The following is a 24,642-nucleotide window of genomic DNA, read 5'->3' on the forward strand; positions in this document are numbered from 1 at the left end:
CCTTACCTGTTCCTCTATCCAGCGGCGTGCTGTCTTCCCGGCTTCTGTAATGGCGCTCGGCATGACAGCTGGGTGCCAAGTGCGCATGCGCAAGATGCGGTGCTTTTTGTGAATGGTAAGGCGGTACCTGGGACACATGACAGATCCCAGAAGCCGCCGGACCAATCATGAAGCGCAAGTGCTTCTCGCTCATGCGCACTGGGCACCCGGCTGTCATGCCGAGCGCCATTACAGAAGCTGGGAAGACAGCGCGCGGCTGGATCGAGGAACAGGTAAGATCAAACAAAAACTCTGTGGAAGTAAGAGCGGGTACCTGTCAAATTCTGGTACCCGCTCCCCACCTCCCCAAAGGTCAGCAGTCATCTCCTATACTGTCCACAGTCTCTGGTCATCCCTGTACTGTCTGCAGTCTCTGGTCATCCCTGTGCTGTCCGCAGTCTCTGGTCATCCCTGTGCTGTCCGCAGTCTCTGGTCATCCCTGTGCTGTCCGCAGTCTCTGGTCATCCCTGTGCTGTCCGCAGTCTCTGGTCATCCCTGTGCTGTCCGCAGTCTCTGGTCATCCCTGTGCTGTCCGCAGTCTCTGGTCATCCCTGTGCTGTCCGCAGTCTCTGGTCATCTCCTGTACTGTGTCTGCAGTCCATTAGTTCAGAATTTTTTTCCCCCTGTTTTCTGCCTCTAAAACCTAGGTGCGTCTTATGGTCAGGTGCGTTTTATACGGCGAAAAATACGGTAATAAAAATTAAAAATAATAAAAAAATAATTTAAAAATATATATATTTATTTTTTTCCTACTGTCACCAGTCAGTGTCCCTGTTCACCGCTATGCCAGTTATATGATGACGCTGTACTGCACTGGTGACAGTATGTAAAAAAAATAGTGAAAATTATTTTTTTAATTTTTTAATTTTCCAAAAAATTATGACAAAAAAAATACAACTTCAAAAAAATTGCCATTCCTCTTATGAAGTACATCGGACTGTCTACTCTGCAAAAAGGGGTCATTTGGGGATATCCTTACTATTCTGACTTTCTTGGACCTCAAGAAATTAGATTGTCTGTCAGTACTTCAGGATTGATCAATTTTCAGATCTATCCCATAGTTTGTGAACTCTATAACTTTTCTACAAACTAAATAATACATCCTAATTTGGGTTATTTTCACCAAAGACATGTAGCAGAATACCAATTACCTTTTCATAATCTACAACCATATACCATAATCTCATATAATCAACATAATGTCCATCAAAAGTCCCACATACAAAAAAAGTCCAAAAATAAAGTCCAAAAAAATAATAAAATTATAAAATGTGCAAATAATACTCCTCACTTCTTCAATCTTCCAACTGTGACAATGTCCAAATCTTTCCTTCAATCCAAAAAGTACCTCAAAAAAACATACTAGATATAGTGCATTATCTTTAAACAAAAATCAATAAACGGGATAGCATGCAACACACTAGTGACATAACATCACACATGTGAAGTGAAAAGAAACAACACACCACTTAACTAGTGGTCCTGTGAAACCACCACTGCAATACGTGACAATCTACAGAACACAATATGTGATCAGTGACAAATGGTGTCCAATACGTGCCACTCAGTATGTAGGATAATATACAATTACCCCCTTAAACTTTGTGCCACATACAGTTGCCTTCACTGGGGGTATGCCATCCTTGACAATAGTAGACAGTTCAATCACTTCCTCACTCAATGACGGGCATCAGGATCCCCGTTCCTCACAGGACAAATGGGAGCAGACTCAGTGAGGTAATATAAATAGTAACGTAATTTATTAATAACAGCTTACATGGTAAAATTGCCGTCCATCCTCGCTGGTCTCCGTTCTCTGCTGAGACCTTCTCCAAAATGGCCGCTCTGCAACTTCCGGCCTAGCGTCTGACGTCATGACCCTGACGCGTTTCGTCACTTCCGACTTTTTCACAAGGGATCCATTTGATCCCTTGTGAAAAAGTCGGAAGTGACGAAACGCGTCAGAATCGTGACATCAGACGCTAGGCCGGAAGTTGCAGAGCGGCCATTTTGGAGAAGGTCTCAGCAGAGAACGGAGACCAGCGAGGATGGAAGGCAATTTTACCATGTAAGCTGTTATTAATAAATTACGTTACTATTTATATTACCCCACTGAGTCTGCTCCCATTTGTCCTGTGAGGAACGGGGATCCTGATGCCCGTCATTGAGTGAGGAAGTGATTGAACTGTCTACTATTGTCAAGGATGGCATACCCCCAGTGAAGGCAACTGTATGTGGCACAAAGTTTAAGGGGGTAATTGTATATTATCCTACATACTGAGTGGCACGTATTGGACACCATTTGTCACTGATCACATATTGTGTTCTGTAGATTGTCACGTATTACAGTGGTGGTTTCACAGGACCACTAGTTAAGTGGTGTGTTGTTTCTTTTCACTTCACATGTGTGATGTTATGTCACTAGTGTGTTGCATGCTATCACGTTTATTGATTTTTGTTTAAAGATAATGCACTATATCTAGTATGTTTTTTTGAGGTACTTTTTGGATTGAAGGAAAGATTTGGACATTGTCACAGTTGGAAGATTGAAGAAGTGAGGAGTATTATTTGCACATTTTATAATTTTATTATTTTTTTGGACTTTATTTTTGGACTTTTTTTGTATGTGGGACTTTTGATGGACATTATGTTGATTATATGAGATTATGGTATATGGTTGTAGATTATGAAAAGGTAATTGGTTTATGCACTTTCAAGGGTGAAAGGTTGACTTTTCATGTGGGAAATTTATGAGTTTTAATTTATTAATGTAGCAGAATACATTTTGGCCTAAATTTATGAAGAACAATTATTTATTTGTAAACTTTTATAAGAGAAACAAAGAAAAACGTGTTTTTTTTTTTTAATTTTTGGTCTTTTTTTGTTAATTTACCAAAAGATAAAACCCCCAGCAGTGATTAAATACCACCAAAAGAAAGCTCTAGTTGTGTGAAGAAAATGATAAAATTTTAGTTTGGGTACAATGTTGTATGACCGCGCAATTGTCATTCAAAGTGTGAGAGCGCTGAAACGTGATATCTGGCCTGGGCAGGAAGGTGAAAAAAATTGCCCGGTATTGAAATGGTTAAATAGTCCGCCCGGCGCCATCATTGGTGACAGGTGAGCGCGAGTGCGCATTCGCGGCCGCAAATGCCGCCGTGCGCGCCTTGGTCCTAGTGCCTGCATGCCTTGTCGGGATCCCACGCATGTGCAGATTCGTGGGCTGCGGCAATCTTCTTATCTCCTAGATTGTAAGCTCGAAAGAGCAGGGCCCTCAAACCCCTCGTGTATTGTATTGTACTGTATTGTCTCATGTTCTGTCCCCCTTGCTAATGTACAGCGCTGAGCAAACCCTTTGGCGCTATATAAATACTGTATAATAATAATAATAATAATTTCCTGACATTGCCCCCCCTTATGGGTAGCCTCCGGATGCCCAACTGGCTCCTCTTTTGCGGGTGACTGCGAAAAAATTCCTGAACTAGGTCTGTGGCATGAACATTCTGAGCTGGTTCCCATGAGTTTTCCTCTGGACCATACCCCTTCCACTTAATAAGGTACTGTGTCTGACCCCTCCTTTTCCTACAGTCCACAACAGCCTTGACCTCAAATTCTTCTTCCCCCGTCTACGTTTATGGGCTCGGGGGGCCTTGACCTACGATTAGGAAATGGATCAGGTACTACAGGCTTCAACAGTGACACGTGGAAGACAGGGTGTACTCTAATGGACTCCGGAAGTGCCAATTTGTACGAGACATCGTTAATCCTGCGTCTTACCAGAAATGGGCCCACAAACCTTGGTGCCAACTTCCTTGAAGGGCATGCCATCTTCAGATTAGTTGTAGCCAGCCAGACCTGGTCTCCCGGATGCAGAATCAGTTCTCCCCTTCTCCTTCTGTCGAAGGCCCTCTTGTTGTCTTCCTGGGCTTTTGCGACCGCCTCCTGTAACAATTTATTGTTAGAGACAAAGAAATTTAGCGTATTCTGGGCAGCAGGAACAGAAGTTTCTGGGATCAGGTCAGGTAAAAAGGTAGGGTGGAACCCATAGTTAGTAAAAAATGGTGACTGTTTAGTGGCAGAATGGCTAGCGTTGTTATATGCGAACTCTGCCAGAGGCAAGAGTGCCACCCAGTCATCTTGGAGGAAGGCTGTGTAATATCTGATGTATTGTTCCAGAGTCTGATTGGTTCGTTAGGTTTGTCCGTTTGTTTGTGGGTGGTAGGCAGAGGAGAAAGATAACTTGATTTCCAGGGTTTTGCATAGTGCTCTCCAAAATCTCGAAGTAAATTGTACCCCCCGGTCAGAAACAATGCTCACAGGAACTCCATGGAGTCTTACGATTTCTTTAATGAAAATCTGAGCAGTCTCAGAAGCAGAAGGTGTATTCCTTAGTGGCAAAAAGTGGGCCATTTTTGATAACCGGTTCACTACCACAAAAATAGCGGTATGTCCTTGGGAAGGCGGAAGTTCCACTATAAAGTCCATAGTTATCATCTTCCAAGGCCTATCAGGTACTGGTAGGGGTTTAAGTAAACCCCAGGCTCTGTTTCAAATGGTCATGTTCCGATTGCAGATGTTGCAAGTCCTTACATATGTTTTGCAATCCTTAGCCATATTCGGCCACCAGAACGTGCGTTGGGCCAATTCCAATGTCTTGGAAACCCCGAAGTGACCTGCTAACGGGTGATCATGGCAGTAACCTACAACACGAGTTCATGCCCCTTCGGGTACTAAAATTTGCTCCCCTTTCCATAAAAGCCCTTCCCTGCTCTGTACTGTGATTCCAGGTGGGCTGGATGCTCCTACTGATGCCTGTTGCAATTGAGACAAAAGTTCAGACTGTAATAGCAAGAAATTCCCTGCTGGTAGAATGGTGTCCGGTTTTGGAGATTCCTTTGGATCCTCGAACATGCGTGAACACGCATCTGGTTTAGTGTTTTTGGATTCCGGCCTGTAGGTGATGTGGAAGACGTATCTGGAGAAGAACAGTGCCCATCTAGCCTGGCGAGGTTTGAGACGCTTGAGCAGCCCTTAAATATTCCAGATTCTTGTGATCCGTGTATACAGGTGAAACTCAAAAAATTTTAATATTGTGCAAAAGTTCATTTATTTCAGTAATGCAACTTAAAATGTGCAACTAATATATGAGATAGACTCATTACATGCTAAGCAAGATAGTTCAAGCCGTGATTTGTCATAATTGTGATGATTATGGCTTACAGCTCATGAAAACCCCAAATCCACAATCTCAGAAAATTAGAATATTACATGCAATCAATAAAACAAGGATTGTACATAGAACAATATCGGACCTCTGAAAAGTATAAGCATGCATATCTGCTCAGTACTTGGTTTGGACCCCTTTTGCAGCAATTACTGCCTCAGTGCGGCATGGCATGGAAGCTATCAGCTTGTGGCACTGCTGAGGTGTTATGGAAGACCAGGATGCTTCAATAGCGGCCTTCAGCTCTTCTGCATTGTTCGGTCTCATGTCTCTCATCTTTCTCTTGGCAACGCCCCATAGATTCTCTATGGGGTTCAGGTCAGGCGAGTTTGCTGGCCAATCAAGCACAGTAATTCCACGGTCATTGAACCAGGTTTTGGTGCTTTTGGCAGTGTGGGCAGGTGCCAAGTCCTGCTGAAAAATGAAGTCAGCATCCCCATAAAGCTTGTCTGTGGAAGGAAGCATGAAGTGCTCCAAAATCTCCTGGTAGATGGCTGCATCGACCCTGGACTTAATGTTGCTCAAAGTTGCATTTCTCTGCCTTAGCGTATAGTCCATGCTGGCGAAGTCGTCCCAGTACGCATCTGACATGTATATTTCCAGAGATGCAGAAAAAATCAGAATGTCATCCAGGTATATGACAACAAAAACATCCAGGTAATCTCTGAAAATGTCATTAATGAAGTGTTGGAATGTAGCAGGAGCGTTGCACAACCCGAATGGCATGACCAGGTATTCAAAATGACCGAAACGGGTGCGGAAGGCAGTTTTCCATTCGTCCCCTTCCCGTATGCGGACCAGGTTATATGCCCCTCTCAAATCCAACTTAGTGAAGATAGTGGCTGTCTTGAGTCTCTGAAACAGTTCAGGAACCAAGGGAAGGGGATAACGGTTCTTAATGGTGATTTTATTTAATTCCCGATAATCCACGCAGGGCCGCAAGGACTTGTCTTTCTTTTCTACAAAGAATATTCCAGCTCCAGCTGGTGAAGTGGAGGGCCGAATGAACCCTTTCTGGAGATTCTCCTCGATATACTCTTTTAAAACTCCTAGTTCTTGTTCAGATAAGGGAAAGATCCACCCAAAGGAAATTTCAGACCCGGGAAGCAAATCGATCGGACAGTCATAGGATCGATGAGGAGGAAGTGTATCTGCTCCCCGTTTACTGAATACATCAAGGTAGTCATGGTAGACTGGGGGAATTGTTTGAGAGAGATTCGCATCAGAGTCCATGCATAATAGGGTAGGTGGAACTGAGGATATCTTGGACAGTGTTCCTGGCAGTAAGAAGAGGGAAATTGGATCGAGCCCGACTTCCAATTAATTTGAGGGTCGTGCGCCCGTAGCCAGGGGAGGCCCAGTATAACAGGAAATAGAGGAGAGGTATTAGCGTCCAGACGGAAAAATTCCTGATGATGGTTGGTTACCATAGTATGGATTGGTGGGGTCTCTTTGTCTACCAGTCCGCATCGGCAAGAAAAATGTTTAATCCGTGTTCTTTTGGTAGTAATGGAATATGTTTAAATCTATGAAGCAACTGCAGGCCCCTGAATCAATAATTGCCATCACCGACACGGTTCTTCCGGGAAGCTGGAAGGAAATGGGAACAGCCAGGTGAGTTGAACTATTTGAACATGATGGAGGAGCAGCTGAAGAAACAGAGGTGCACTTATGCAACTTAGCTGGGCAGGAACGCACATAATGGCCTGATTCTCCACAGTATAAACAGAGGTTGTGGACCCGACGTCTTTGGCGTTCCCCTGTAGTCAGTGAAGGACGTATTAGCCCGAGTTGCATAGGTTCTGGGTTATCCGTAGCTTCAGAATCCCGGGTTCTAGCAAGGGGATTGGGCTGGACTGGAAACTTGGGTAGCACCCATGTAGGCCTCAGAGCTTGGTTGGATCTTTCTAACCTGCGTTCATGTAGCCGACGGTCAATCTGGATGACTAACGCGATAAGGTCTTCCAAGGAATCAGGTATGCCTACCCGAGCTAGCTTGTCCTTGAGGGGCTTGGCCAGGCCCAGGCAGAACTGATGTCGTAGGGCTGCATCGTTCCAGTTTGTGTCACCACTCCATCGTCTAAGTCTGAGACGTAGTCCTCTGCTGCTCGGCGACCCTGTTGGAGCGCATGTAATGCTGTTTCCGCGGTAGTTGTTTGCTGTGGGTCATTGTATAGCTGGGCCATGGCGTTGAAGAATGTTGTTATGGTGTTTAGGTGTGGATGGTGACTCTCAAGCAGGCGATGGGCAAAACCCTGATGTTCTCCCTGCAGCAAGGAGATGATGAACCCTGCTTTAACAGTCTCTGTGTAGAAGGTTCGTGGTTGCAGGTCAAAATTCAGCTGACATGCGTTTCGGAATGCTCTGAACTTACTTAGATCCCCATTAAATCGTTCTGGAGTAGGCACACAAGGTTCAGGTGAAGGTAACTGGACCACTGTAATAGTGCGGGACTCTGAGGAATCACTGGCCGAGGAAGAAGTAACCGGAGCCGTTGGTACAGAAACAGGTGTAGCCAAGGTTTGGATACGTTCTTCCAAATGTGCATATCCATCCTGTAAGGTCTTAACGGCCTGGGTGAGTGCGGCCAAATGATGACATATCTCATCCAGTGTAGAGGGTCCTCTTGCAGGCTCGGACATGGCCGTATGGTACTGTCAAATACTTTAGTAGTGAGCCTGACGTGAAGAGGCAGACCTCTCATACAACCCTGGCTCGGGAACCGCTGAGAGTGAGACAGCAGTCACAGGAGCCCAGTGGGGTAAGAGGGCCTGGGATCCGTCTGGTGAAGTAGCAAGACTGGGGAGGAGCAGACCAGAGCAGGATGCAGATGGATCCGTGCAGGATGGATGGATGGATGAGGCAGAGCAGACCAGAGCAGGATGCGGATGGATCTGTGCAGGATGGATGGATGCAGATGAACTGTGAGGCAAGTAGCGGAGTCAGGCGGGCCGGGATTGGTATCCGAGGAGGCAGAGCAGACCAGAGCAGCAGGCAGAAGGATAGTCGGGTCACAGGCCAGGTTCAGCAACAGGAGGTCAAATGATCAGGAGCAGACAGAAGAATATCCAGAGACAAGCCAGGGGTCAGGGCAGGAGATGATCAACAGTAGTCAGGAGCAGGCTGGTTCAGCAACAGGAAACAAATCAGGGTCAGGAATCACAAGCAGAAGAATAAGACCATATGGCAATTTGGATTTTGCAGTGGCCTGTTTAAATAGCCCGCCCGGCGCTGTCATTGGTGACAGGCGCGCACCCGTGAGCGTGAGTGCGCATGCGCAGCCGCAAATGCCGCCATGCACGCCTTGGTCCTAGTGCCCGCACGCCTGTAAGCCATGTCGGGATCCCGCGCATGCGCAGATTCGTGCGCCACGGCAATCTTCTTATTTCCTGACAATCATACTCTCCATCAACTAGGTCCTCTTTCACACTCACACATTCATCTAAGATAGCTAAGCTGTTCCAGGAATTTTATCGTAATCTTTATTGTTTACATCCAGATAGACTGCCATGTGCTTCTATGAAACACAGGGACAGAATTAAGAGTCCTTTGGCAGAGATAAAATATCCAAACTTATTTCCTGCACTAACTGCTTCATTGGAGAAACCAACTACTCAACTGGAGGACACCATTAGCAGCCTTCCTAAAGGAAAAAGCCCTGGACCAGACGGATTTACTAACACATACTATGGTAAATTTATTCCACTTTTACTTCCGCATATGTGTGATTATTTCACCTCACTGATTAAACATAATAACATCTTACCAGGGCCCCTTATGGCCTACATAATAATTATCCCTAAAGAGAGTAAGGACCCTACATCATGCGCAGGTTATCTCCCAATATACCTTTTAAACGTAGACATTAAAATACTAGCAAAGGTATCGGCTTCATGGCTGCAGCCTCACCGGCTGTCCTTGATTAACCCAGACCAGACCAGGTCTATCAGGGGTAGCGAAGCTATGGATAACTCAATAAGAGCCTTCCATCTCACTCACTGGGTTTTTGCACAAAGAACACGCATGCCCAGTCTACTCCTGTCAACAAATGCCGAAAAGGCATTCGGCAGGGTAGACAGCATATTTCAAGAGGAGACCCTGACTGCTTTGGGCCCTTCAACCAAAAATGTTGGGCTGGAATATGGCCTTGTATGGAAAACTTTCGGCCAGTGTCAAGGTTATTGGTATCCTCTCCCCCTCTTTCAGAAAAAAGAATGGCACTTGTGAGGGATATCCCTTGTCACCCTTGCTATTTGCCTTGGTTATAGAGGCGCTGTTGTGCAAAATTAGAGAGAACTTTAATATTCACGAGTTTAAACTGGGCCCCATGGAGCATACATTTTATGCATATGCAGATTATATCTTATTTTATATCTCTGACCCATTAATAACATTATCCAGCCTAATGGTAGACTTAAAGGAATTTGAGGCTTTATGGAACTTTAAAATAAGTTAACCACATGCCGCCCAGCCACTGTAGAAATATGGTGGCAGGGCGGCATGGCTGGGCAAAACCACGTTTTAAGACGCGTGTTTTCAAAACCGGTAGGGGGCGTGCGTGAGGCGCACCGCCGCCCTACCTGTCCCGCCGATCATGGCCGTGTATGTCAGTCGCCTGGTCACAGCCGGTTGTTACCGGCTATGTCCCAGCGATTAGCGGCAATCACTGACAGAGAGCACAGCTGCAGTAGCTGTGCTTTCTGTTAGTTCCCTGACAGCTCCTGACACGCTGATCGGGACAGAAGAGTTTATCTGTCCGGATCAGTGTGTCTCCGTGCAGTACACACCCCCGCCCCCTAGTAAAACACTCCCCTCACTAGGTAACCCTTTCATTGAATAATAAAGTTAACCCCTTCCTCCCCAGTGCCATTAGTACAGTGATCAGTGTTTTTTTTTTTTGCATTGATCACTGTATTGGTGTCACTGGGGATGTCAGTGACCCCAAGTCAGTTCCCCCCAGTGTCAGAATGTCCGCCGTAGTCCCGCAGTCCCGCCATAAGTCGCTGATTGCCGCCTTAAATTACTGATCCCCGCCATAAGTCGCTGATTGCCGCCATTATTAGTATAAAAAAAAAAAAATCCCAGTATCTTTCCCGCCATTTGTAAATGCTATAACTTTCACGTAAACCAATTAATTTACACATATTGGGTTTTTTTTTTTAGCAAAGACATGTCGCAGAGTACATTTTGGCAGAAATTTATGACTAAATTTTATTTTTACATTTTTTTTTACTGGACATGTTTTATAGCAAAAAGTCCAAAGTATTGTTTTTTTTCCTCAAAATTGTCAGCCTTTTTTGTTTTATAGCGCAAAAAATAAAAAACGCACAGGCGATCAAATACCACCGAAAGAAAGCTCAATTTGTGGGAAAAAAAGGAGGTAAATTTCATTTATGTACCGTATTGCATGACCGCGCAATTGTCCGTTAAACTAGCGCAGCGCTGTATAGCAAAAAAAAATGGCAGAATACATTTTGGCCTAAATTGATAACTAACTTTACTATATATTTTTTATAGCTGAAAGTAAAAAATATCGTTTTTCTTAAAAAACGTCTTTTTTTGTTTATAGCGTGAAAAATAAAAAGTGCACAGGTGATCAAATACCACTGAAAGAAAGCTCTATTTGTGTGAAAAAAAGGACGTAAATTTTGTTTGGGTGCAGCATTGCATGACTGCGCAATTATCAGTTGAATTAGTGCAGTGCCGAGTAGCAAAAAGAGGCCTGGTCATTAAAGGGGGTAAATCCTCAGGAGGGCAAGTGGTTAATATAAATCTAAAATCTTGCCGTTATACTTACCTCAAACTATAGAGAAATTCACTTAAACAATCTTTCTTTTACATGAAATTAAATATTTCATAAGTATTAGGAAATTAATTTGACAGCAGATCTATCTAAATTATATGAAGAAAATTATATTCTACTTCTTTAAAGAATTAAGGGCAATCTGGCAGACTGGGATAGAGCTACCTTTTCCTGGCTAGGAAGAATTAATATCCTAAAGATGGCTGTTGTGACAAAATGTTTGTCACCCTCATTGGAATGGCATTTTTCTGGTACTGTCTCCCAGGTGCACAGATCCTTGCTGCTCTGGCTGACTGTTGGAGAGGAAGGACGACTACCTCCTCTCCTGGACTGTGGATCTGCTACTTGGGAGGGAGGATGACCACCTCCTCTCCTGCACTTGGCCTTGGCCTGCTGCTGGGGAAAAGGCTACCTGCCCTGGCTCCCTGGAGCTCCATAAGTGCTGTTTGGTGCTGGGCAGAAATCAGTGGTGCTCTACCCTGATGCCAGCCTTTCTGCTGAGAAACAAAATGACAATTTGGTGGCCTCACACAAATCCTCCAGGGCCACTGATTGTTGTAGGCAGAGGTCAGCACTGCTATGCCTTGATGCCAGCTCTTTTGCTAGAGGCTCACTGGGTTGTTCCTCCTCAGCAGAAAAGCCTATTAAATCCCCAGTCTCTGGAATTGTTGTTGGCCCAGTGCCAGCACTTCTGTTGGTAACTTGTAATCCCATGGGTACTGGGGCATATTGTTAAGCTTCGCCGAACAGTCTTTTATATGCTTTTTCCAGCTCCCTTTTTGTGTAACTATATAGTTCAAGTCACCTTTCAATCTGAGCTCACTGGGAAGTTCCAACTCCCTAAAATATCAGATGTTCTCCCATCTCCACTCTACTGCACTACCACAATGTGTATCCTCCTGAAACATCTAAAATATCAATCCCGGGTGGCCGTATTCATAGCCTTCTATTGGATCGCTGTTCTTCAGCCAAAGACACACTTGGGTAGTATACGATTGCAGATAACCACCATCCACCACCATTTCTGTCTGGACCAGCATATACAGCTCCATCATTCATTACTCCCGAGGATGCTCTCCTAGGAATCATATATACAAGTCCAACTGTAGCCAGTACATATCCATGGATGTAGGGAGAATCTTTCCATAATAGACTTGCTCCACTTGGAGAGCCTCCATCCAGAGCTCCCTGCGGATCATGTCTTTCAATTCCAGCAAGTCCTGGGAAGAACCAGGCTCTCCATAGTGGGCGATATTCTTTTGAGTTCGCTGCTGGAACTCTGCTTCCATGGCGACTGGCTCTTGGAACACTTCTTCGATATCACTGAACACTGTGTACTGGTTGTGATTTGGACTGCCGTAGGCAGGAAGAAAATCCCACCACTTGTCGCCAAATACAATGGAATACCTGTCACCCCAATTGGGTGATTCCATCAGAAAACTGCTTCCTCACCGCTGGGACACAGGAACAAGGTATTATAGCTGGGCATTGCACCCAAGACTAGGCAACACTAGCTTAGATGCAAAACAGGAACTACTGTATTGAACAGCAACACAGCTTTTTTATATAAATAGGGGCAGTCCCCACATGAACAGTAAAACAAATATTACACATTGGGATAAATATTCCACACTGATTAGGTAAGAACTTGATCACATTATCCTAGACAATGCAAATGGTAAACAGTACAACTAACAATGATCTAATTAACAGTAAGCTAATCAACAACCAGACATCCAGACAATGCTTTTATTAATCAGGGAGCCCACCCCAGACAGACCGACAACAAGCCTAACCTAGAATGCACAAAGTCCATTACATGTGCTGTCTATCAGGTGTCTGCTTTCACTGGTATAATCTGTCCATCATAAGGCAAAACTCATACAATATTCCAATAGTTTAAAAAAGTGGAATTAATTTATCTTCATAGATTACTTGAGGAATATTGTTGATAAATAGTTCTGTCCCAAACAGAGGAGCTTCTCCAATCCAGTCCGCATGAGGGCCACCATATTTCCTCTGACCATTAACCTGTACAAGATTAATATTACACCTTTCCAACCACTCCAGAAGGAAAGATTTATTGTCTTTATGCAGAGAATTAATCCAAGCCTTGCTCTCACCTTCACGTTGTTGTCCATCATTAGAGAATGATCTGCTCTCTCCTTGAAATATAATCAGTGAGTAGAAGACTAGCCCCTAGTCCCCTCCAAAAGCTCCTGTCCCAGTTGGGTCTGTCACAGCTGTGTTGTCAAAAATGTTATTTACTGTGCAAATGATACCTATCTGACTCCCAGACTCATTTTTTGTTAACGTTCACATGATTTTTACAGACTTTGGCATAAGGCTAAACCAGGGTTAGCGTACCACATTCTTAAGAGGTCTAAATAGGATGGTGGGCTGAGCCTCCCCAACTTGAGGAACTATTATAGGCCATTTGCCTCAACTAGGATCCTCAGTTGGAGATACCATGCCACTCAAAAAGCTTGGGTATTACTGGAGGGGACACTAGAGAGCCGTGATTTGGCCCACGCCCCTTGGTTCCCCCACCTATACAGAGGTTTTTCTAATTTTACTTCTTTTCTTACTATCCACACTTTAAAGCTTTGGTATTTAATTAATAAACAAGGAGCCATCTCTTTATCAATCTTCCCTCTACTCGCCTACGAGGTATTAGAACAATTGAATCTTTTACTGACTTTGAATCTCTTTGGCATAAACATTCCATTGACAGAGGTCTTTTATATATTTCTTATAAATTTCTGAACAAACATGATGTCACCACAGGTCTTAGATTCCTTAGGGAATGGGAAGTTCGATCACCCTTTTACAGATTTAAAGAAACATAATATGATAAAACTGGCACATGCCTCTTCATTATGTAAAGTACAGGAGACAAATTTTAAACTCATGTCCAGGTGGTATAGGGTCCTGAAGAAGTTGGCTATTGCATACCCCTCAGTCTCGGACAGGTGTTGGCAGGGCTGCAGGCTACAGGGATTCCATACCCCAAGATTAGGCCGTTCCAGGCTGAGTTCAGGAAAGTACAGTAATATCTGAAATTATTATGGTCTTGATTCAGGATGACCCTGTACAGTGCCTTTTTCATGGCACTTTAACCACTTGCCTACTTGGCACTTATACCCCCTTAATGCCTAGGCCAGTTTTCAGCTTTCAGCACTATAGCACTTTGAATGACAATTGCGTGGTCATGCAACACTGTATATGAAATTTTTATCATGTTTTTCACACAAATAGAGCTTTCTTTTGGTGGTATTATCTTGCCGCTGGGTGTTTTATTTTTTGTGCTATAACCAAAAAAAGAGCAAAAAAGTTGAAAAAAAGTTTTTCTTTGTTTCTATTTTGCAAACAGGTCATTTTTCTTCTTCACTGATGTGTGGTGATGAGGCTGCACTGATAGGAAGCAATGATGGGCACTGATAGGCAGCACTGATGGGCACTGATATGTGGCACTGTTAGGCGGCACTGATGAGGCAGCACTGATAAGTGGCACTGATGATGCTGCACTGATATGCAGCAATGATGGGCACTGATGAGCAGCACTGATGGGTGGCACTGATTGACGGCACTGACTGGAGGCACTGCTGGGAACTGACTGGTGGCACTGCTGGGCACTCATGGGTGGCACTGCTGGGCAGCACTCATGGGTGGCACAGGTGTGTGGTACTGCTGGACACAGGTGGGTGGCACTGATGGGTACTTGTGGGTGGCACTGCTGGGCACAGGTTGGCGGCACTGGAGAGTGGCACTGCTGGGCACTGATCATCATGGCACTGATCATCAGTGTCCTGATGATCGGTGCCGAACCGTCCTCTGACAATTGCCGATTATTGGCAGTACTTTTCTCACACTGTGACAGCGTGAGGAAAGTGCAGCCAATAACCGGCACCTGCATTTACCGGTGATCTGCTGTGTCATTGGACACGTGGTAAAAGGCCACTGTGATTCACGGAGATCGCCGGGGGCGTGCAAGAGGGCGTGTTCTGGGAGGACGTCATATGACTGGACAATTGCGCTGTAGCCGTCATTCGGCTATAGCGCAGTTGTAAAGTGGTTAAGTTCAATCAGAGCATACAAAACTAGTATAGTAACCAATCTGTTAGATGCAGCTAATGGGCTAAATCCGGTCTTTTGGAAAAAGTCACAGACTCCTATTATAAAACATTGGGTGAAACAAGTTAATTAAATCATGAAAGCTGAGAAATGGGTGTATATTTATAGCAATAGATTTGGAAGAGTTTCATGTTAAATGGGAACCCTGGATCTATTATATAAATAAATAACATAAAGAGTAAGAGCCAAATAGTCACTTATACTGTGAAAGAGGGACAACTTCTGCTTATTATGTACTCAGAAATTACTGTGTTAGAGACCTATAAACCACCCTACTTCTTGTTTTTTTTTTTTTTTTTGTTTCCCTCTGTCTTTTTTATTATTTATCTCTCTCCTTAGGATGTACTTAATAGTATATAGTAAAATATTGTTTTGCAACTTAGTTTAAAGACTGTATGGGGATTTGTATTACCTGTTTGAATATTGCTCAAAGATAAAGATTATATTAATAAAAAACATAATGCAGCCACCAAATCTAATTAATAGTAAGCTGCAGTATATTAGATTTGTGGTGTTGGTTTTAATGCTGCTTTAACTCTATATTATTATTTGCTTGTCTTGCTATCTAAGACATGGAACTCATTACCAGGGTGACTGCAGTATAGAAACAAACCTTTTAAGCCCTCTGGATATTTTTATGAGTGTATTGTATTTTCACAGATTGTGATGTTCCTCGTCTTTTCGTGTTCATTTACAATTCTATGCTGTACATCTACAGTTGCAAGAAAAAGTATGTGAACCCCTTGGGATTACGTGGAGTTTTGCATGAATTGGGCATAAAATGTGCTCTGAACGTCATCTACGTCACAACAATAGAAGAACACAGTCTGCTGAACATAATACTACACAAACATTAGATGCTGCCATGGTTTAATTGCACATAACATGTAAACATTCACAGTGCAGGGAGGAAAAAGTATGTGAACCTTTGGACTTAATAACTGGTTGACCCTCCTTTGGCAGCAATAACCTCAACCAAACGTTTCCTGTAGTTGCAGATCAGACCTGCACAACGATCTGGAGTCATTTTGGACCACTCCTCTTCACAAAACTGTTTCAGTGTAGCAATATTCTTGGGATGTCTGGTATGAATCGCTCTCTTAAGGTCATGCCACAGCATTTCAATCGGGTTGAGGTCAGGACTCTGACTGGGCCACTCCAGAAGGCGTATTCTGTGCTGTTGCAGCCATTGTTTTGTTGAATTACTTGTATGCTTTGGGTCATTGTCCTGTTGCATCACCCATCCTCTGCGGAGCTTCAGTTGGCGGACAGATGGTCGTACGTTTTCCTGCAAAATGTCTTGATAAACTCTGGAATTCATTTTCCCATCAATGACAACAATCCGTCCAGGCCCTGAGGCAGCAAAGCAGCCCCAAACCATGATGCTCCCTCCGCCATGTTTCACAGTGGGGATGAGGTTTTGATGTTGGTGTGCTGTGCCTTTTTTTCTCCACACATAGTGTTGTGTGTTCTTCCCAAACAACTCAATCTTGGTTTCATCTGTCCACAGTATATTTTGCCAGTAGTGCTGTGGAACATCCAGGTGCTCTTTTGCAAACTTCAAACGTGCTGCAATCTTCTTTTTGGACAGCAATGGCTTCCTCCGTGGTGTCCTCCCATGTACTCCATTCTTGTTTAATGTTTTCCTTATTGTAGATGTGTCAACAAAAATGTTAGCATGTGCCAGAGATTTCTGTAGGTCTTTAGCTGACACTCTGGGATTCTTCTTTACCTCATGCAGCATTCTGCGCTGTGCTCTTGCAGTCATTTTTACAGGACGACCACGCCTAGGGAGAGTAGCAACAGTGCTAAACTTTCTCCATTTGTAGACAGTCTGTCTTACCGTGGACACATGAACATCAAGGCTTTTGGAGATACTTTTGTAACCCTTTCCAGCTTCATGCAAGTCAACAATTCTTGATCGTAGGTCTTCTGAGAGCTCTTTTCTGCGAGGCATGGTTCACATCAGACAGTGCTTCTTGAAACCAGTAAACCCAAAACAGGTGTGTGTTTTTTAAGGGCAGGACAGCTGTCAGCAACACATCCAATATCATCACACTGATTGGAGTCAAGGTTGGCTCACTCCTGGCTCCAATTAGCTCTGGGAGAAGTCATTAAGCTAGGGCCTCACATACTTTTTCCTCCCTGCACTGTGAATGTTTACATGTTATGTGCAATTAAACCATGGCAACATCTAATGTTTGTGTAGTATTATGTTCAGCAGACTGTGTTCTTCTATTGTTGTGACTTAGATGACATTCAGAGCACATTTTATGCCCAATTCATGCAAAACTCCACGTAATCCCAAGGGGTTCACATACTTTTTCTTGCAACTGTATATGAAGCAACAAGTTTCTACAGGTGAAACTTAAAAAATTTGAATATCGTGCAAAAGTTCATTTATTTCAGTAATGCAACTTAAAAGGTGAAACTAATATATGAGATAGACTCATTACATGCAATGCAAGATAGTTCAAGCCGTGATTTGTCATAATTGTGATGATTATGGCTTACAGCTCATGAAAACCCCAAATCCACAATCTCAGAAAATTAGAATATTACATGCAATCAATAAAACAAGGATTGTACATAGAACAATATCAAACCTCTGAAAAGTATAAGCATGCATATGTACTCAGTACTTGATTTGGGCCCCTTTGGCAGCAATTACTGCCTCAATGCAGCGTGGCATGGAAGCTATCAGCCTGTGGCACTGCTGAGGTGTTATGGAAGACCAGGATGCTTCAATAGCGGCCTTCAGCTCTTCTGCATTGTTCGGTCTCATGTCTTTCATCTTTCTCTTGGCAATGCCCCATAGATTCTCTTTGGGGTTCAGGTCAGGCGAGTTTGCTGGCCAATCAAGCACAGTACTCCCACGGTCATTGAACCAGGTTTTGGTGCTTTTGGCAGTGTGGGCAGGTGCCAAGTCCTGCTGGAAAATGAAGTCAGCATCCTCATAAAGCTCATCTGCGGAAGGAAGCATGAAGTGCTCCAAAATCTCCTTGTAGATGGCTGCGTTGATCCTGAACTTAATGAAGCACAGTGGACCAACACCATTTTGCAGAGAAGGGCTTTGGCTTTTGTTTGGGATGCGAAAAAACTGAGGATACCCAGCTCCTCACTATATCTCCCCAGGCCCTGCGGCTGGTTGGGTTTACCCCGTTTTTCCTCCTACTACTATGCCGCTGTCAGGGAGCGAGGAGCCAGACACACAAGGAGGTGCAATTAAAGGTAGGTTTATTTACACAGAAACAAGGCAAGAGTCTATGCAAGTCCGACAACAACAGTGGATGACTTGGTAGGACAGAAGTTCTCCTGCCGAGGTCGTCTTCCAGGATAATCAAGTTGAGAACCAGCGGGAATCGTAGCCAAAGCTGGGGTCAGAAGCCAGGAAGAATGGTCGCCAGAGCCGGGGTCAGAAGCCAGGTAGAATGGTCGCCAGAGCCGGGGTCAGAAGCCAGGAGGAATCTTTGCCAAAGCCGAGTCGGTATCCAGGAGAGCAATGAGTTAACTGAACAGGAGCTTGCTGCTGTGCAACAGACAGGGCACGAATGCAATGGACAGCTACAAACAGCAGACTTAAATGTGATAAGCCGCCACCTCCTGGGAGGAGCCGCAGAAGTCTGAAAGCATAAAGGATCCCACAATGCTTTGCAGACCTAAGATGGATGCCAGCACATGGAGCAGCACAAGCCTGAGGAAAGGTAGGACCTTGATAGTACCTCCTCCTCAAGGGCCCCTCCCCCTTCACGGCTCAACATAAGACTTCTGGGGAAAATGGGCATGAAAAGCGTGGAGGAGGGCAGGAGCATGAACATCCACGGAAGGAACCCAGGAATGCTCCTCGGGACCATAACCATGCCAATGGACCAGGAACTGCACCCGACCGCAGACCAACCGAGAGTCCAGGATGCGGTTCACCTTATACTCCTCATGACTGTCAACCCGGATAGGACGGGGCCGAGGCAGTGAGGCAGTAAAGCGATTGCAGACCAGAGGCTTCAACAGGAATACGTGGAAGACATTGGAGATACGCATCCCAGGAGGAAGAGCAAGGGCATAGGCAACCGGGTTCACCCTGCGGAAGATGCGGAAAGGACCAACAAAATGGGGAGCCAGTTTCGGTGGGGGTACCCGAAGATTGAGGTTACGAGTGGACAACCACACCCGATCTCCGACCTGGTATGAAGGAGCGGGCAACCATCTGCTATCAGCCTGGAGCTTCTGGCGCTGTGCTGAGTCCTTCAAGGACCTCTAGATCTGCCCCCATGAAGAACGCAGGGCAGCAAGATGGTTCTCCACAGCCGGAATGTCCTGTGGCGAGAACAACTCAGGCAATACAGCGGGTTGGAACCCATAGTTGGCCATGAAGGGAGACATCCCGGAGGAGGAGTTGACAGCCGAGTTCCTCGCAAACTCTGCCCATGGCAGGAGATCGACCCAATTGTCTTTATGGTCTGAGATATAGCAGCGAAGGAATTGTTCCAGGGTCTGGTTGGAACGCTCTGCAGCCCCATTGGACTGCGGGTGGTAGGCCGAAGAGAAGGAGAGCTTGATACCCAACTGGGAGCAGAAGGCGTGCCAGAACCTGGACACAAACTGGCTCCCACGGTCCGAGACAATCACCCTAGGAAACCCATGCAAACAAAAGATCTTCCTGGCGAAAACCGTAGCCAGTGCTTGCACAGTCGGCAATTTCTTTTACAGAACCCAATGGCACATCTTGGAGAAACGATCAATGACCAGAAGAATGACCGTATGGCCTTGAGACGCAGGGAGGTCCACAATAAAATACATGCCCAGGTGTGACCAGGGACGCTCCCCATTGGGAATGGGTTGCAGAAGGCCAAATGGAAGATGCCGAGGAGATTTATTCTGGACACAGACAGAACATGCCGCTACATATGAGGCGATGTCGGAACGGAGAGATGGCCACCAGAATAGACGAAAAAATACCCATAACAACTGGTTCCTCCCCGGATGACCAGCAGTCTTGGAATTATGGTAGGTATGCAGCAGGCGGGTGCGCAATCCCTCAGGTACGAAACATCTGCCAGCCGGTCTCTCAGAGGGAGCATCAGTTTGAGCCGCCAAAATCTGCTCCCCAAGGGGAAAAGTCAGGCTGGTACAAATGGCAGCCAGGATCTGATCCGGAGGTATGACCGAGGTTGGCTCAGAGTCCTCCCTGGACAGCTCGGTGTATTGCCGCGACAAGGCATGAGCCCTGACATTCTTGGAGCCAGGCAAATAGGAGACCACATAGTTAAAATGCGACAAGAACAGAGCCCATCTGGCCTGACGGGGCGTCAACCTCTTTGCCTCCAAGAGATACGTCAGGTTCTTGTGGTCAGTGAGAATGAGAACCGGAACCGCAGAACCCTCGAGCAGGTGCCTCCATTCCTTGAGAGTCTGCATAATGGCCAACAACTCCCTGTCTCCAATCTGGTAGTTGCATTCTGCGGAGGAAAGCTTCCTGGAGTAGAACCCACAGGGAAGTAGGGGTCCATCGGGCGACAGACGCTGAGACAGGAGGGCGCCTACTCCCGTCTCAGATGCATCAACCTCGAGGACAATGGGCAACCCAGGATTGGGATAAGACAGTATCGGAGCCGAAGCGAAGGCGGATTTCAGAGCTTCGAAAGCTAAGATGGCCTTGGATGACCACTCGTGGGGATTACTGCCCTTCTTGGTCAGATCTGAGAGAGGCTTGGCCAGCGTGGAGAAGTTCCTGATAAACTTTTGATAATAGTTGGTGAATCCCAAAAAACGCTGAATGGACCGAAGACCACTGGGACGAGGCCACTGCAGAACCGCCGAAAGCTTCTGAGAGTCCATGGAGAATCCCACAGCGGAAATTATGTAGCCCAAAAAGGCAACCTGGTATTGGTGAAATTCACACTTCTCGAGCTTACAGAAAAGCTCGTTCTCACGTAACCATTGCAGCACCCGCTTGACATCCTGGATATGAGACTCCATAGACGCAGAGTAAACCAGGATGTTGTAAACCACCACGCACTGCTGCAACAAGTCATGAAAGACATCATTAATGAACTCCTCAAAGACTGCAGACGCATTACACAACCCAAAGGGCATAACCAGGGATTCATAGTGGCCGGTTCTGGTGTTGAACGCGGTCTTCCACTTGTCACCCTCCTTGATCCGTACGAGGTTGTACGCAGCCCTAAGGTTGAGTTTAGTAAAGACCGTTGCTCCCTTGAGGCGGTCGAATAACTCAGTAATCAACAGAATTAGGTAAGCATTCTTAATCGTGATTCGATTGAGACTCCTGTAATCAATGCAAGGCCTCAATTCACCGCCCTTCTTTTTCACAAAGAAAAAGCCAGCTCCTGCTGGGGAAGTAGACTTGCGAATGTGCCCCCGGGAAAGCGCATCCGCAACGTACTCCTCCATGGCCTGATTCTCCTCAACCGAAAGAGGATACACCCTGCCACGAGGAGGAGTGGCATCGGGTTGCAAGGCTATGGCACAATCGTATGGACGATGAGGAGGCAGAGCACCGGCGCGCACCTTGTCAAACACGTCCAAGTACTCCCCATAGTCAGTGGGGAGCACAGAGTCCGAGGAGGCACACAACACCTTAACAGGTCCACGGATGCAACCGGCCCCACACTGTGGTGCCAATTAAAGGTCGGATTGTGCTTCTGAAGCCAGGGATATCCCAAAACCACGGAGTAGTGCAGAGAAGAAATTACCTGGAAACAGGCCAACTCCCTGTGAACAGTCCCAATAGCTACTTCAACCGGCAGGGTCTCGTGGGTAACCTGCGGCGGTTGCAGGGGCCTACCATCTATCGCCTCGAGAATCAATGGAGTAACTCGATCCTGCAGAGGAATGGAGTACTGGGCAGCAAACAAACTGTCCATAAACAACCCGCCAGCACCGGAGTCTACCAACGCCTGGGCCGTCACCGAGCCTTCCGCCCAAGAGAGGACAACGATGATTAGCGGTTTATCTTTGCGGGACACCGGGGACGAGCAAATGCCCACCGAGACCACAGTACAGGCAGCGACCCTCCCGACGCCGAGAGGCCCGCTCCCCCTCGGAAAGGTGAGCAAACCCCAGCTGCATGGGCTCACAGCCAGGCAAGCCATCCCCAGGAGGTGTGGGAGGAGAGGGAGGAATGGGTGGGACAGAAAACATTGGCGCCAATCGGTTAGGAGGCCTCCGCAGACGCTCCTTAAGTGAAGGCCTCTCCCTGAGCCTGGTGTCAATCAGGATTAGGAAGGAAATGAGTGCTTAGAGCTCCACAGGCAGTTCTTTGGCTGCAATCTCGTCCTTCAACGCATCTGAGAGACCATGAGAGAAAGCAGCCACCAGAGCCTCATTGTTCCAACCACCTCTGCCGCCAGGGTACGAAATTCTATGGCGTACTCGGCAACGGTCCATGAACCCTGATGCATGGACATGAGCAGCTTGGCAGCAGAGGCGGAGCGAGCAGGCACATCAAATACCCTATGGAAGGAGGCAACAAAACCGGAAAACTCGTGAATCACAGGGTTATCGTTCTCCCATAAGGGATTTGCCCAGGCCAAGACCTTGTCCGAGAGCAGCGAGATTAGGAAGCCCACCTTTGACCTCTCAGTAGGAAAAGCGTGGGGTATCAACTCAAAATATATGTCCACTTGGTTAAGGAAACCCCGACACTGACTCGGCTCACCCCCAAAGTGCTGTGGAAGGGGGGCTGAACCAGTCATACCTCTGGGCACCGCAAGTGCAGCAGCAGATGCAGAGGTAGGCGCAACAACTGGAGCAGCAGCGGGAGCGACCACAGGAGTGACAACCGGCCTAACTGCACCAGGGACAAGGTGCGCTGTGCATGCAAGCAGCGTCTGTAACGCCTGAGCAAACTGATCCAACAAGAGATCCTGCTGATCAAGTCTGGCAACCAACATAGGGAGCGAGGGCGTACCTGCACCATCAGGATTCATGGCATTCGTGTAATGTCAGGGAGCGAGGAGCCAGACACACAAGGAGGTGCAATTAAAGGTAGGTTTATTTATACAGAAACAAGGCAAGAGTCTATGCAAGTCCGACAGCAACAGCGGATGACTTGGTAGGACAGATGTTCTCCTGCCGAGGTTGTCTTCCAGGATAATCAAGTCGAGAACCAGCGGGAATCGTAGCCAAAGCCGGGGTCAGAAGCTAGGAAGAATGGTCGCCAGAGCCGGGGTCAGAAGCCAGGAAGAATGGTCGCCAGTGCCGAGGTCAGAAGCCAGGAGGAGTCTTTGCCAAAGCCGAGTCGGTATCAAGGAGAGCAATGAGTTAACTGAACTTGCTGCTGTGCAACAGACAGGACACAATAGCAATAAACAGCTACAAACAGCAGACTTAAATGTGATAAGCCGCCACCTCCTGGGAGGAGCCGCAGAAGTCTGAAAGCATAAAGGATCCCACAATGCTTTGCAGACCCAAGATGGGTGCCAGCACATGGAGCAGCACAAGCCCTGAGGAAAGGTAGGACCTTGATAGCCATCCAATTGGCTCAATTGTCTAAGTATCACGCTGTTGGCGAAAATCCCTTATGGGTATCTATAGAGTCAGCTGAATGTGACACTTTGACGGTAGCAAACTTGTTATGGCTCCGACCGGCACCTCTTTACACAATCCCATCACTAAACATTCTTTGTCTATCTGGGATAAATTCAAAAACACACACGGCTTACAATCCGCTCATAATCCGTTGCTCTCCTTCAAAAACCCTGCCTTTCATCCGGCTTGGGACAGTCCTGCCTCATTTCATGCATGGAATGCCACGGTCATTATACGCGTATATAGGTCGGTCAATGCCTCCTCTTTTTTGTCCTTTCCCACTCTCTGTGAATCCTTTGGCCTCCTGCGCTCTGAGGTCTTTCACTATTTGCAAATTAAGCAGTTTTACTCCCCTTACATCGCGGCCCACGAAGTGTTGACACATCTTTCCCAGTTTGAGCGAACATGCCTTAAAGACCCACACGCCATAGGCCTGGTTTCTTCCCTTTATAAGCAGATCTTTTTTTAAGCCTAATTGTAATACACCATCTTATGTTACGAAATGAGAGAGGAATATGGGCCGCCTGTTGAACCCAGATGACTGGACAGAGATCTGGCAGGTTACCAAATTATCCTCCCCCAACGTAGTGGCGTTGGAGGCTAATTGACCAGGTAGTATCTCATTCCCAATAGAACTGCTAAATTTGCTCTTAATAGCCTGGCACTTTGTTTCCGAGGCTGTCCTCATTTGGGTACTTTTTAGCATATTTGGTAGGAGTGTCCGGTGGTTCACTCGTCTTGGATGGAAATTTTTACACTCGCATCCATCATGTTTGAGACAAGCCTGCCACCTGACCCTTCCACTGCCCTCCTTAACGTTAAACCTGTGCCTTTAACTCGCAGACAATTTAAACTCTTCCTTCAGCTTCTGACACCTAAACAGACTATAGCT

At 46.1% G+C, this 24,642-nt stretch overlaps 1 protein-coding gene across 2 annotated transcripts in view; it reads left to right on the forward strand.

Moving 5' to 3' along the window:
* The window catches only part of SNX29 (sorting nexin 29), a 1,801,773-nt gene that overhangs the window by 1,334,578 nt on the left and 442,553 nt on the right, over positions 1–24,642 (forward strand). The window lies entirely within an intron of this gene.

Source organism: Staurois parvus, unplaced genomic scaffold (assembly GCF_062004578.1).
Source record: "Staurois parvus isolate SC_StPar_1 unplaced genomic scaffold, SC_StPar_1.0 ptg000075l, whole genome shotgun sequence".
NCBI lineage: Eukaryota > Metazoa > Chordata > Amphibia > Anura > Ranidae > Staurois > Staurois parvus.